At 42.4% G+C, this 12,267-nt stretch overlaps 1 long non-coding RNA gene across 1 annotated transcript; it reads right to left on the bottom strand.

Moving 5' to 3' along the window:
- Positions 1-721: 721 nt before the first annotated feature.
- On the bottom strand, positions 722-9,153 carry LOC105853446. The gene is made up of 3 exons (XR_001145294.1): positions 9,072-9,153; positions 1,442-1,701; positions 722-760 (listed from the first exon to the last, which is right to left on the bottom strand). It is a non-coding gene; the product is annotated as an uncharacterized LOC105853446 (long non-coding RNA).
- Positions 9,154-12,267: the final 3,114 nt, after the last annotated feature.

Consider the following 12,267-nt stretch of genomic DNA (forward strand, 5'->3'; position numbering starts at 1 on the left):
TACACTGCTGAGGGGAGCAGCGGGTGGGTCAGGAGAGGTCTGCCGCGCCATGTGGGTCACCTCCGGGGCAGGCGGGAATTGAACTCATGCAGAAGCGGCTTTAGATTCTCAGTGCTGCGCTTTAACCTGCTGCGCCACCAGGGAGGGCCCTATCTTAAAACTTTAAATAGATGAAAACCATACTTGTGGTTAGACCCACTATTGTAACAATGTCAATTTTCCCCAGTTGACTTCTAGGTGAAATGCAATGACAATCAAAATCACAGAAGGATTCCTAAAGTGTGGTGAGCTGTTGCAAACACTTAGAACAAGGTGGTGAAGTAGTTAGAGTGAAACTGGAAACCCCCCAAAAGTCCCAAAGGAAAACTGATAAATAAATTATGGCAAAGTCACAGAATGCTTACTAGACAACCAAAATGAGTGTCTGGTGCCATGTGTCAACGGAGACACATCTGAATAAGATAATGCTGCAAGTTGTAAAAAGGAGAATGGAATATATTTTTTTAAGATTTATTTATTTCTGAATACAGAACTGGGGTACAGGCCAGAGGCGCAGGGTGGTGAGAAGATTCACCAGAGACAGAGTGGGGAGCAGAACAGGCCGACTGGCGAAGCACACTGCTGAGGGGAGCAGCAGGTGGGTCAGGAGAGGTCTGCCACGCCATGTGGTCACCTCTGGGGCAGGCGGGGATCGAACTCATGCTGAAGTGGCTTCGGCTTCTTAGTGTTGTGCTTTAACCCGCTGCACTATCAGGGAGGGCTGGAGAATGGAATTTATGAAACATTTGAATTTTATAAAATAATTAAAAAGAGAAGATATTCTCAAGTTCTGTGTTGAGTATGACTGAAAATACAAGGAAAATGACAAAATATCTACAAGATTCAGCAATATGATTGCCACTGGTGTTCTAAGAAACTTTTTCTTTCTTTCATAGAACAAGGCTACATGTGTATTGTTATTGATAATCCACTGCTATAAAGTAAGTTACCTGGTATTTTAGTGGCTTAAAAATGGTATTTACTATCTCAATAGAGGGCATAATCCAGGAATGACTTAGCCAAGTAGTCTGGCTTAGACGTTTCCCTGTGGCAGCAGGCAAGCTGTCAGACAGACTGCTGTCATCTGAAAGTGTGAGTGGAGTGGGAGACCCTACCTATGTGGCCCCCTCCTGTGACTGGCAAGTTAACGCTGGTGGTTGGCAGGAGGCCTTGGATTCTCCTCACATGGACTCCTCTGTAGCCCACTCATATCCCCTATGACAAAGCCAGACTTCCTACCTGGGATGTGGCCCCAAAGAGACCAAGCAATAAGCCACCTTGCCTTAGATAACTGAGTCTCTCTCTGATCTTACACACGGTCTCTTCTGTTTTACTCTGTTCATCAGAAGGAAATTGCAAAGGGCAACTTTGCACCATCAAAGGAAGGGTAATCAGGCCTCACCTTTTGAAGGATGAATGGTCAGAGAACATGTTTCTATCATATCATAATACATTAAAACTTTGTGTGTGCTGCGAGAGACATAAATGTAATGTTAGATTTGACTCTCCAGAGTATAATCTTGTAAGTCAATTAAAGTCACATGCAAGGTGGTTTCCATCCAAGACCTCAAAGGGTAGGAGTGTAGGGGTGTTCACGTGGGGTGATGAGAACATTCAGGGAACAGAGATGGAAACAACCTTCTTCCCAGATGTTCAGGAGACCTGGTGGGGAGAAGGGGAGCAAATAAAGGAGGATAATGACAAAATTCCAGGAAAGAAAGACTTAATGAATGTTTAACATTGCATAAATGATGCACCCAAAGCATATTTTATTTACTTTTATTACAGACAAAACCAGATTTTGCTAAAAGCGTTTCCTATGGAGTTTTTCCCTTGGTAGTATGCAATTCATTTCTTTCTCAAAGACCAGGATTGTGTATTCTCTTATAATTTCTGTGTCTTTGAAAGCTAATATGATACCTGTGCCATGGTAGACTGTACAGAATAGTTGTTGAGTGATACATGTATTTACATACGGAATGAACCTGTGAGTAAATGAACGACCGAGTGAACAAATGAATGTTATTACTGACTCCGTTCCTGGGAGGCAGGAAATGGGATAGAAGCATCCGGACTGAAATAAGAGGCGAGAGCTTTGAGGTGTATTGTTGTGTTCAAAGACCAAAGCTTAGCTAGAAAGAGTGCCAGCCTCCACCATCCTCCCATCTTTCCAACACACAGAATCCCAAACCGTCAAAGCCTGACCTCCCATCTCCATGTAAACAGATAAGCAGACACATTAGCTGCCTCTCCCTGCGCCCTTTTTATTCAGAAATTGTCATCTTTTCTTGCCTTCACTCTCTTACCCACAAACCCACACCATTCATTGGCTTCTGATGGCAACTTTGGCTTTGCCCCAGGACAGCATTTACGGAAGTGTGACCCACCAGATCATCAGGAAAAACGAGAAACATAATGACAATGTGTCAGGGGGAGGCCTGGAGGCTAAATCTGTGTTTCAATACTTTGGGAAAATGCACTGTATTCTTTATCCCCTTCTTCCTTCAGAGATATACTGTGTATGACGTATATTTGGATCTATGAAAATTTCAACAGTAAAGGAACCTATCCCATATTTTAAAAGAATTTTCTTTTCAATCTCATTTGGCCTTAGGATAACTTTTGCTGTAACATCAATCATCATAAGCATTCCGGTTGCCATATATGAGGTGCTATGTCAAGAATTTATGCGTGACTTTTCAGAAGAACCTCATGATACGGATGTTCTTGGGATTCACATTTAGAAGGGAGGAAACCAAGTTGTAAAGAGGTTAAATGACTTACTCTAGGACAAAAAATTAAAACATAGCCAGAGCAGGATTTGAATCCAGTTGTGCTTGGTTCAAGAGTCTGTGTGTTCATACTACATAAACCAGTCCATAGGGAGAACATTTGCTGGAAAACACGGCGCTAGCCTGCCTCTCCCTCCCCCATGTCCCCATTGCTGTGCCCCTCTTGCTCATCTTTGTGACCCTCTCCTAGTCTTCTCCTTGGGGTTTGCTGCTTTGTTGTAAAGCGCTCAGCAAACCTGCCATGGGTGGATGGATGGTAGCCACTTCTGATGCCACAGATGCAATCACAGCATGTGTGAAATCAAACAAGCATAGACATCTACCTTGCTAACTAAATACGTGTAGTGGAGGCCCTCCCTGGTGGCGCAGCAGGTTACAGCACAGCACTAAGAAGCTAAAGCCACTTCAGCATGAGTTCGATCCCCGCCCGCCAGAGAGGTGACCCACATGGCGCGGCAGACCTCTCCTGACCCACCCACTGCTCCCCTCAGCAGTGTACCTCGATGATCTGCCTGTTCTGCTCCCCATTCTGTCTCTGGTGAATCCTCTCACCACCCCTGAGCCTCTGGCCTGTACCCCAGTTTTGTATGCATAAATAAATCTTTAATATATATATATGTGTGTGTTTGTGTGTGTAGTGACCTCACTGGCATTGCCATTAAAGAATATTTTTTTATTTTTCTCAAAACCAAATACAGACCCATGCTGATCTTCCTGACTGCCTCCACGGTCTTCTAGAGGGTTCTTTATTCCAGAAGGACCCAGTAAATTCTGCCTAGCAGATTAGCCCTCACCTTTGCCATAATTAAAATGAAGACAGAGCTCCTGCCCGAACAACTCTCAACTGGATCGTCACACACACACACACCCCAAAACATTAGCGGGTCTATCAGAAAAATTTCCAGTTTCTCTTCTTTAAGTTCCCCAAAAGCAACTGAAAATCAAATGAATCTGGGTTAACATGCTGCTCTGAACTGGCAGGTGGTAATGAGCTTGCTAATTATTATCTAGTCATCGCTACCTTGTCGTCCTATTTGGTTACCTGGAGGATGGCATCTAGCTCACCTTGGGATCCCCTGTGTTTCTTCTCCAGATCGTCAAGCCTGAAACCTGAAAAAATGTCTCCAAATGACCTTCGGGTGTCTGGGCTAATAAGGAATTCAATTCAATGTGAAATATTAATGCCACCATCGAATGGGAACTTTTGATTATGCCCAAGTCCTCCCCAGCCTGCGCGCATGGTTCCTGCTTTCACGGTTTATTGTTATTGTTATTGATATTATTCAGCAGCTTTTAGACCATCCTGCAGAAGCACCATCACCCACCCCTGGAAACACATTTAGGTGCATCTTACGGCCTTGGGGATGATTAAAGGATGATTTCTATTCCCCTTTAGTCATCTGTCATTTTGCCTTGGATCGTAAAAGTCTAGGGTAAGTTTCCAGGGAGATTTAATCAAGTGATTGGAGTGGAATTTTCCAAGACTTATCGCCAGAGATAAGTGGCTGGAAAAGTGTGAGACAGATAGACCGGTGTTCCGACCATTCCCTGGGGGTCTGGTCCTGGACAAAACTTTCAACTTTGCACCTCGGACACCACGTCTGTCAGTGTTGTGACTGACAAACTGCTATTTATAAACACACACCAGGTGTTCCCTCCTTGAGTCCCTGCTCCTCGCTTCTAAGAGGGGCTGTGAATGTCATTGCAGCGGCAGCTGTGTTCCAGGTGCAGAAAGTCTACATTTGTGGGAACACAGCCCCCCAGACACCTGGGAAGTACTCCAGAAGCACCTGGAGGGTGACGATGGCAGTTTTCTAGCAGCTCAAGGGATGGAGGGTGGGGGATCTGTGCTTTGTGGGGAGTTTATACCCAGATGAGGTACAGTGCCCTTTATCTTGGAATCTCATGCTCCTAGAGTCCCAGTATAGATATGGCAACTTGAGAATGACTGGCCTAGAATTAACCCTGGTCTGCCTCTCTATTTATTGAAAACCCTGACACACTTAAAGCACCAATGCGCTAGGGGAAAGGACATCTTTGTTGGCTAGAAGAATGCATGCTGGGAGGGAGCTAACAAGGTGAGTAACACTTCTGTGCAAGCAGTGAAGAATCTGGGAGATGAAGAAGACACGGTCCTGGTGTGTCCACAGATCCCAGTACGAGGGGAGATGGGCTGTGTCTGTGGTGCTATGAATGTGCTAGAAGTACCTTGAACCAGGACGGTAGGGTAGGGAAGCCTCACAAATTATGTGACTGAGGACTAGAGCTTGAGGGATGTGGCAGCGTCTACTAGACAGAGGTGAGAGGGTGCATGAGCAGCAGGTGAAACGAGGTGAGGGGAGGGGGCAGGGTAGTCAGAAAGAGAATTTAGGTCAGATGCTAAAAGCTTCGCATACAATGCTCAGGTGTCCTACAAAAGGTCACACTGAGGGGTCCTTAAACAGACCCCCTCATGCTCAGCCCCATTTATTTGTCCTGAAGTCCCCTTTGATTAACAGAGCACGTCCATTAGTCATTTATATTGTTCTTTAGAGCACTTTACCATCCATTATTGCATTTGACGTTCAAATGAATAGTAAAGTAACACATCAAATGCAGTGATGTACCAGCTTGTGTGCTTTGAGTAGAAACAAAAGAAACTTGTTCTGCTGACAACTGAAAGGTTATCTGAAGAATCAATTACCACAAGGGAAGGAATGAGAAGCCACAGGTGGTCCAGAGTACTTAAAGGGAAGAGCATCTCTCTAGGATGTCAATAGAGGGCTGAGTCTGACCCACCCATTTTCTATTCCAACCCCCACCCCCAACATTTCAAAGCACTTATGATATAAAGAGAATTGGCAAATAATGTAATAGATACTTACCCTCCTAATACAGCATTACCAAATTATGATATGCTATCAGATTTGTTTTAATAAAATGTTAAAGATATAATTAAAGATGTTTTGTAACCCTCATTCTTCCATATGTTTGTCTCCCAAAGGTCACAGCTCTTTAACAGTTACTTGTATGTTTTTATTATTTTATTAGATATTTGAACAGATAAAAAATACACTGTATTGCTTTACGACTTGCCCTTTTTGTTCAGCATTTTGATTTTGAGTTTCAACCCTATTTATTCATGTAGGTGTGATTCATTTATTTTCACTGGTGTATAATATTCCATTATGTAAATAATATTTGTTTATTTGAAAAGGGAGTAAGATGAGAGCTGACTTCTTTTCCTAATGCATTTCCGCTGACAAAAAGAAGCTTGAAAGGGGTTGACTTCTCTGTATCATGCCAGCTGACTGTCTGGTGTCTGGGTCCTGGCTTTTGGGTTTCAAGAAACAGTGTATGGGACTGCCATTCTTCTGGGGCACATCCCAGCAGGGGCAGCATGGTCTGGAATCACCAGACATCTTCTGCTGCGCACATCTTCCTGATTGTGGCCATGGGTGGTTGACTGTGGACCCAGAGGTATCCTAATCTTAGAGAAGACAGTGATCCTTTGGGAGTTTTGATTCTGGATAGAGGATGATGTGGAAGTCATTCCTGAAATCTCTAGTCTGTCTCTTCAGTGTTTCCCCCAATGTTCTCTAAGCCACTTCATACCTGATAGTGACTTCCTTTGTGCTTAAATCACCGATAGTGAATTTGAAGTCTTGCCTGATTTGTATCAGTTATTTATAAACGTATTTAGTAACTTGCCACCAGATATACTTGTATTTATTTTTAAATTGCATTATTAAAGTGAATGCTACAATGAATATTCTTGAACATGTCTCCGGTGGGGTATTTGCAAGAGATTCTCTGGGTATAAAGGCATATATGCCTTGAAAGCTACTAAGTAATACCAAATAACTATTTTATCAGCTTCTGTCCCATTTGTAGAGTATGAGAAAAGTTCAATTTCTCAATATCTTTACCAACTCTTGGGACTGTTATAACGTGTTATTTTTGCCAACTTGTGTGAAATGGTAGCTCTTGGTCGTGTTGATTTTATTTCCTTTAATAATTAGTGAGACAAACAATTTTCATAAACTTATTTATCATTCATGTTTCCTCTTTTGTAAACTCCTTGTTCAGATTCTTTGTGGATCATTGTTCTCCTTTTCCTTATTGATTTGCAAATTTTATGTATGTATTCTGAACTTAATCCCTGGTTGGTTATATGGGTTGTAAATATAGTCTCCCCCTCTGTGACTTGTCTTCTAATTTGTGTTTTTCAATTAGGCTAAAATGTTCAAGTTAAGGTGGTTTAGAGTTATTACCCTGTGGTGATATCGGAAAAATTTCAGGAAGAGTTGTGGGATCCGTCTCCAAACACCTAACCATGAGTATCCGTTGCTTCAGCCCCTGTTATTTAGAGGAATAGCTATATTTGTGAGTCAATTAATTTTCCTTAACATGTAATGTAATTTGCCATTGTGTGTACCATGTTCACACACATGAGCTAGCACACATAAGACCGTCAGTGGCATAGGCGTTGATCCCACGTCAGAGCCCAGGGCAGTCTGTACACAGAGGCAGAGTGAGCACTGGGCAGGCAAAAATAATAGACTCAGCTATTTGGCAGGATGAAAAGTAAGTAAAAGCTATTGACTCTTAGCAGTAGTCAGCATTGCAATATGGTAAAACAACAAGAGGAATTCTCTAAAACATATTTGCATATGGACAATGGCAGCATATCTTAAAAAGGAACTCTGAAGTCAAATGAATTAGTAGAGAAGGATCCAGAGTAAATAATGCTTCTGTGAAGACAGAGGTGATATTCCAGGCAGAGATAACAGCAGGGCAAAGGAGAGGAGCTATAGTTAAGTACATTGTGTTCAGAGAACATCCAGGAGTTTAATATGGCGTATGAAAACCAAGGAGGGTCAGTCATAGGCGAAGCCAGATGGGAATAAAGGGTCTCAAACACTGGTCAGTAGATACCTTCAGAGAGAAATAAAAGCATGTGGGAGGGACTTTTTTAAAGATTTATCTATACATACAGAACTGGAGTACAAGCCGGGGTGGGTGGGGAGTTGGTGAGAGGATTCACCAGCGACAGAGTGGGGAGCAGAACAGGCAGATTGAGAAAGTACACTGCTGAGGGGAGCAGCGGGCGGGTCAGGAGAGGTCTGCCACACCATGTGGGTCAGCTCCCTGGCTGGGGATGGAACTCTGTGCTGCAGGGGCTGTGATAGCTTCATAGTGCTGTGCTTTAACCTGTTGCACCACCAGGGAGGTGTGGGAGGTATTTTTTTTTTTTAATTTTAGAACAGTTTATTTTTACATCATTTTGTATATATTTTTTTTTTTCCATCTCAGTTGTAACCCCCACAGGTTTCCCATCACCAAGTTACCCGTGTGCCATCACCATAATCCCTTGCACTTCCCTGGTGTGGGAGGTATTTTTAATGATGAAAAACAAAACAAGAGTATTGACGTTTAGGTGTTAAAAATATCTCAATTTCATGGTTTCTCTGGCTCATAGCTGCTTTAAGCTGCCACTGTTAGAGAAAAACACACCAGCCAGGTAGATTCCGGCATAGCTCATCTTCTGTTCTCCACTGAATTTAAAGATCTCCATCTGCAGTGGGAGACCAACAAAGTAGAAACTCCTCTGAGAAGCAGGGAGAGCTTAGAGCCCAGTGTTTTTTATTTTCAATGTTAGTTTTTATTTCAAATGTTACAATTTTATTGTCCATAGCACCCACTTTTGTTTCAGGACACACGGATACTTGAGATCTAGGCAGGCGTAAGGCAAGGAAAAACAGGCTATTTCATAGCCTCTGATGTCAGTGGATTTTGGTTTTAAACCAGCTTCTGCCCCTTGCCAGTGTAGCTTCGGACTTCTCCAAACATGGATTTTCAAACTGCGAAGCTGTAATTAAAATATTCACATCCCCCCCCACACACCCAAAACAACCACATAAAAGAAACCTAGTTTGATATACCAACAATTGTTCATAAGTATTCATAGTATCACTCTTTTAAAGCAACATACAAATAGACGTCGATCGTATAGTTGTTTGTTGTTTTGAAGTCGCACAGTATTTTTCTGTTTTTGAAAATGAAAAGTGATTTTCACCAGTATTTTAAAAATAGAAACAGAATAAAGTAAAGTAGACTGGATCAGCATGGAATGGCATACATACGGATAGAAAATACCAATGTAATGTTGTGGTTTGAAATACTCTTATCCCCAGGAGGTGTGCATGTGTGGTTTAAAATAGTAGGCTTAAACTGAATAAAAAAATTAAGATAACTTACAATTTAAACTTTGAGCTTCAAGTCGAGTTCTCTTTTTGACAGTCATCCTTGCCCAATTCAGGGGAAGGTTAGGTGTCCTGTGGGTTTTTAATGAATATTAACTGCTAGTCATGGCGTGAGTGATGGAAATCACCAATTGAGGGGCTAAGGCATTCTTCAGAATTAATGCCTGATGAGAAGGACTATTCTAGTAAATAGCTAAGGGCTTTTAGCGGCAGCTCAGCTGTCTCTCCAGGGAATGTCTCAATCAGAAGTCATCATTATGCTCTCAAGAACTGCAAATGGAGATTCATAAACCCATAAATTTCCTTTTCAATGGACCCTGGATTTGCATGACTCAGTTAAAAGGCAGGGTTCAAGAATAAATATCTTGTTTAGTAAACACAGAGGTTAGGGGCAGAAAGGCTAATCATTTAATAATTCTCTGAGAACCATCCAGTTTAGAATCTACCAGTAAAAAATATCCCAGAGGAAATTATCTCTGACAGAACCTCCATTTGCTCCACTGGAATTGGGCTATATGATTTCCAAGTTTTTATCCAACTTAATATTCTATGAGCTGAGGTGAAATTTTTACTAACAAAGCCCTTTAGTGAATCTTAACATAATACCACAGTGGGCTTGGAGCACCTTTAATTCACAAATACATTCAATTCTATTTTAAACAGATGAGTATTTGTGTCTCCACTATGTTCTTGGCAACAGCTAAATTGAAAGAATGGCGTGAACACGACTCCATTGACAACTGCATTGATTTCTTCAAAGAACTGTGACCCACTCCCCATGTAAAGGCAGGTAATTATTCCTTCTTTTTCAAGGTCATATTACATTGTAATATTTGTTTCATGAAACACAATTTTCTTGGAGTCTTCGCTAACTCCACTGTGCAAACCACAGGTTTTTTCTGTCTTCTAACTGTAAAATATCACCATGCTAAAATAAAATATGTTCATCTAAGCGACACTCTTTTACTAGAGATTCTGATTATATTTCTCCACCGTCATGCCAAGATAGCCACACATGCATACCTGGTGCATTCACACACACACACTCACACACACAATCATAATCTATGGTTCAAAAAGCAATCCCCTAGACTAGAAGGGGTTTTGTTGCTTGTGTGTTTGTTTTGTTTTTTACTTTTGTCACAGAGGATACAAAAACGCATGCAAATAAAGATTTGTGCTTGTGATGGACAGAGACAAGAGACTAGTGAGAACAATGGACCCAACTGGCTACGTGAGGACACAAGGGACGGAGGGGACAGGTGAGGCTCAGAGGGAAGGTGGGCGGCAGGCACAGAGCTGCAAAGATGAGCCCCACCTACTACTCGGGAAGCCATGTCAGTCCACCCACTGAAGCCCCCTGTGGCTATGTGACTTTTATAGCCTTCAAGACAAAAATCCAGGAGGTGCACAGGGATAATGTAGAGAGGCAAACTATATATACATGACTGAGATTAGAGGAAAAGCTTCCTAAGCGTAATTTGTCGGCGAAATTACTCAAGGATAAGTCAACTGTGAAAATATGGCCACTGAGGCTAAGGTTAGCATGAACCATTCAGATCTGCTGAGCTAATGCTAGCTACATAATGGAAAACTGCTTGGTTAAGGGTTTAACTTAAGTACCAATTTTTCTCACCCCCTCTTTTAATAAGGGAAAGGTGTGGGGGGCAGGCTGAGGTAGCCACGTTGCAGTAATCATGCTGAATCCGATAAAGTGGCCGCTGGTCTCTCTGTCAGGGAAGCATATTTTTTCATTCCCCCTATTTTTTTTGTCTCCCTCAGGACCTGGATATTCACCTCAGCTCCTACAAAGCAAATGACACTGTTTTTGCTGGGGTTTTACCAGAGAGCTAGAAGAAGTCTCTTTTTCATTCAAATTGGCCAATACTTGGGTAGCTACAGGGACATAAATTAGAGCTGTACAAAGACTGAAAAGCAGAAATAAGGAGATAGGGAGTCTAAGGGCCTCATATGGGCTATGAATTAATTGGTGTCACCAGAAGAAAATCCTGTTTGATAACTCGGTGAATATTCTAACAAGGACATATTTCACATTATCCCCAAATTTATAATTATGCTCACTACACACCAATGGAAATCTCTCCCCAGATTTTACTCTCTGATGGCTATGTAATAAAAGATAATATATATTCTATACTAAGCAATAAATAGGGAGCACTGAGCAGCACTGTCTTCCTGAGGAAATCGCAAGTCTTCTGGGATGCATATTCGCTCACACAAGAAGGAGACACAAATCAACATGGTGGCCGAGCAGGCAAGGGGTGAGTGATGGCCCCAACTTCTAATAAAACCAAATCATGAAAGGCATTAGAAAGATTGATTGGCGTTAAGTTAGCTGCCAGTGTTAGCTGGGGTATCCCAGGCTGTAATGAAACTGCCAGGGCTTATTTATGGAGATGTCGGGTTTGGGGTGTAAGTTATGTCCAGCAGACTGGTCTTATAACAGACACACACTTGAACCTCCACCCAGTTCCACACAGCCTCCCTCACACTGGTCCGAATGGCATGTGGCCTCAGCATTTGCACCAGGCCAGATAAAGGCAGGATCCCCACAGCAAGCGAAAGCAGCCAAGGCTGGTGAACAGCTGGAAAATGTCAACTGTAGGTAAAATCAGGTGTCAAAAATCACCCCTAAATGATTGTTGCTAAAGCAAAATAAAACTCATACTCATGCAAACAATGTCTCCCTCTGAGTGAGGGGAGGCATTGTGCTTATTTTCAGTGTTTGTTGACAGGCTGATGTTGCCATGGTTCCTTTCATGAGAGCTGGGAAGGTGAAGAGAAACTGGAAACTAACAGGGAGGTTGGGTGATGCAGTGTGTGCTCGGCCTTTGGTGGGTACCGGGCAGGGAGAGGGCGTGGCGGGCGGATGGGGAAGCAGAGTTACTAGCCCAGTCTTCCACCCAGGTCTCCTGGGTGCTTGTTAGTTGACTTTAAGGTGAATGTGGAAAAGGAATGGAAGCCAGTGAAAAAGGAGGGCTCTTCAAGAGCCACCAAGAGTCTGATTATTTGAGCTGCAGCATAATCACGAAGCTGGAAATGTCACTTTCATTTACTACCTAACTGGTTTCTAACAGAAGGAAAGGGGGAGACAGTTCATTGGCAAGTGACTTTCTTTAATGACTAACATGTAATTTGGGGATTTATATTTATTTATTTAAGATTTATTT

Source organism: Condylura cristata, unplaced genomic scaffold (assembly GCF_000260355.1).
Source record: "Condylura cristata isolate star-nosed mole 26May11 unplaced genomic scaffold, ConCri1.0 scaffold00009, whole genome shotgun sequence".
Taxonomy (NCBI): domain Eukaryota; kingdom Metazoa; phylum Chordata; class Mammalia; order Eulipotyphla; family Talpidae; genus Condylura; species Condylura cristata.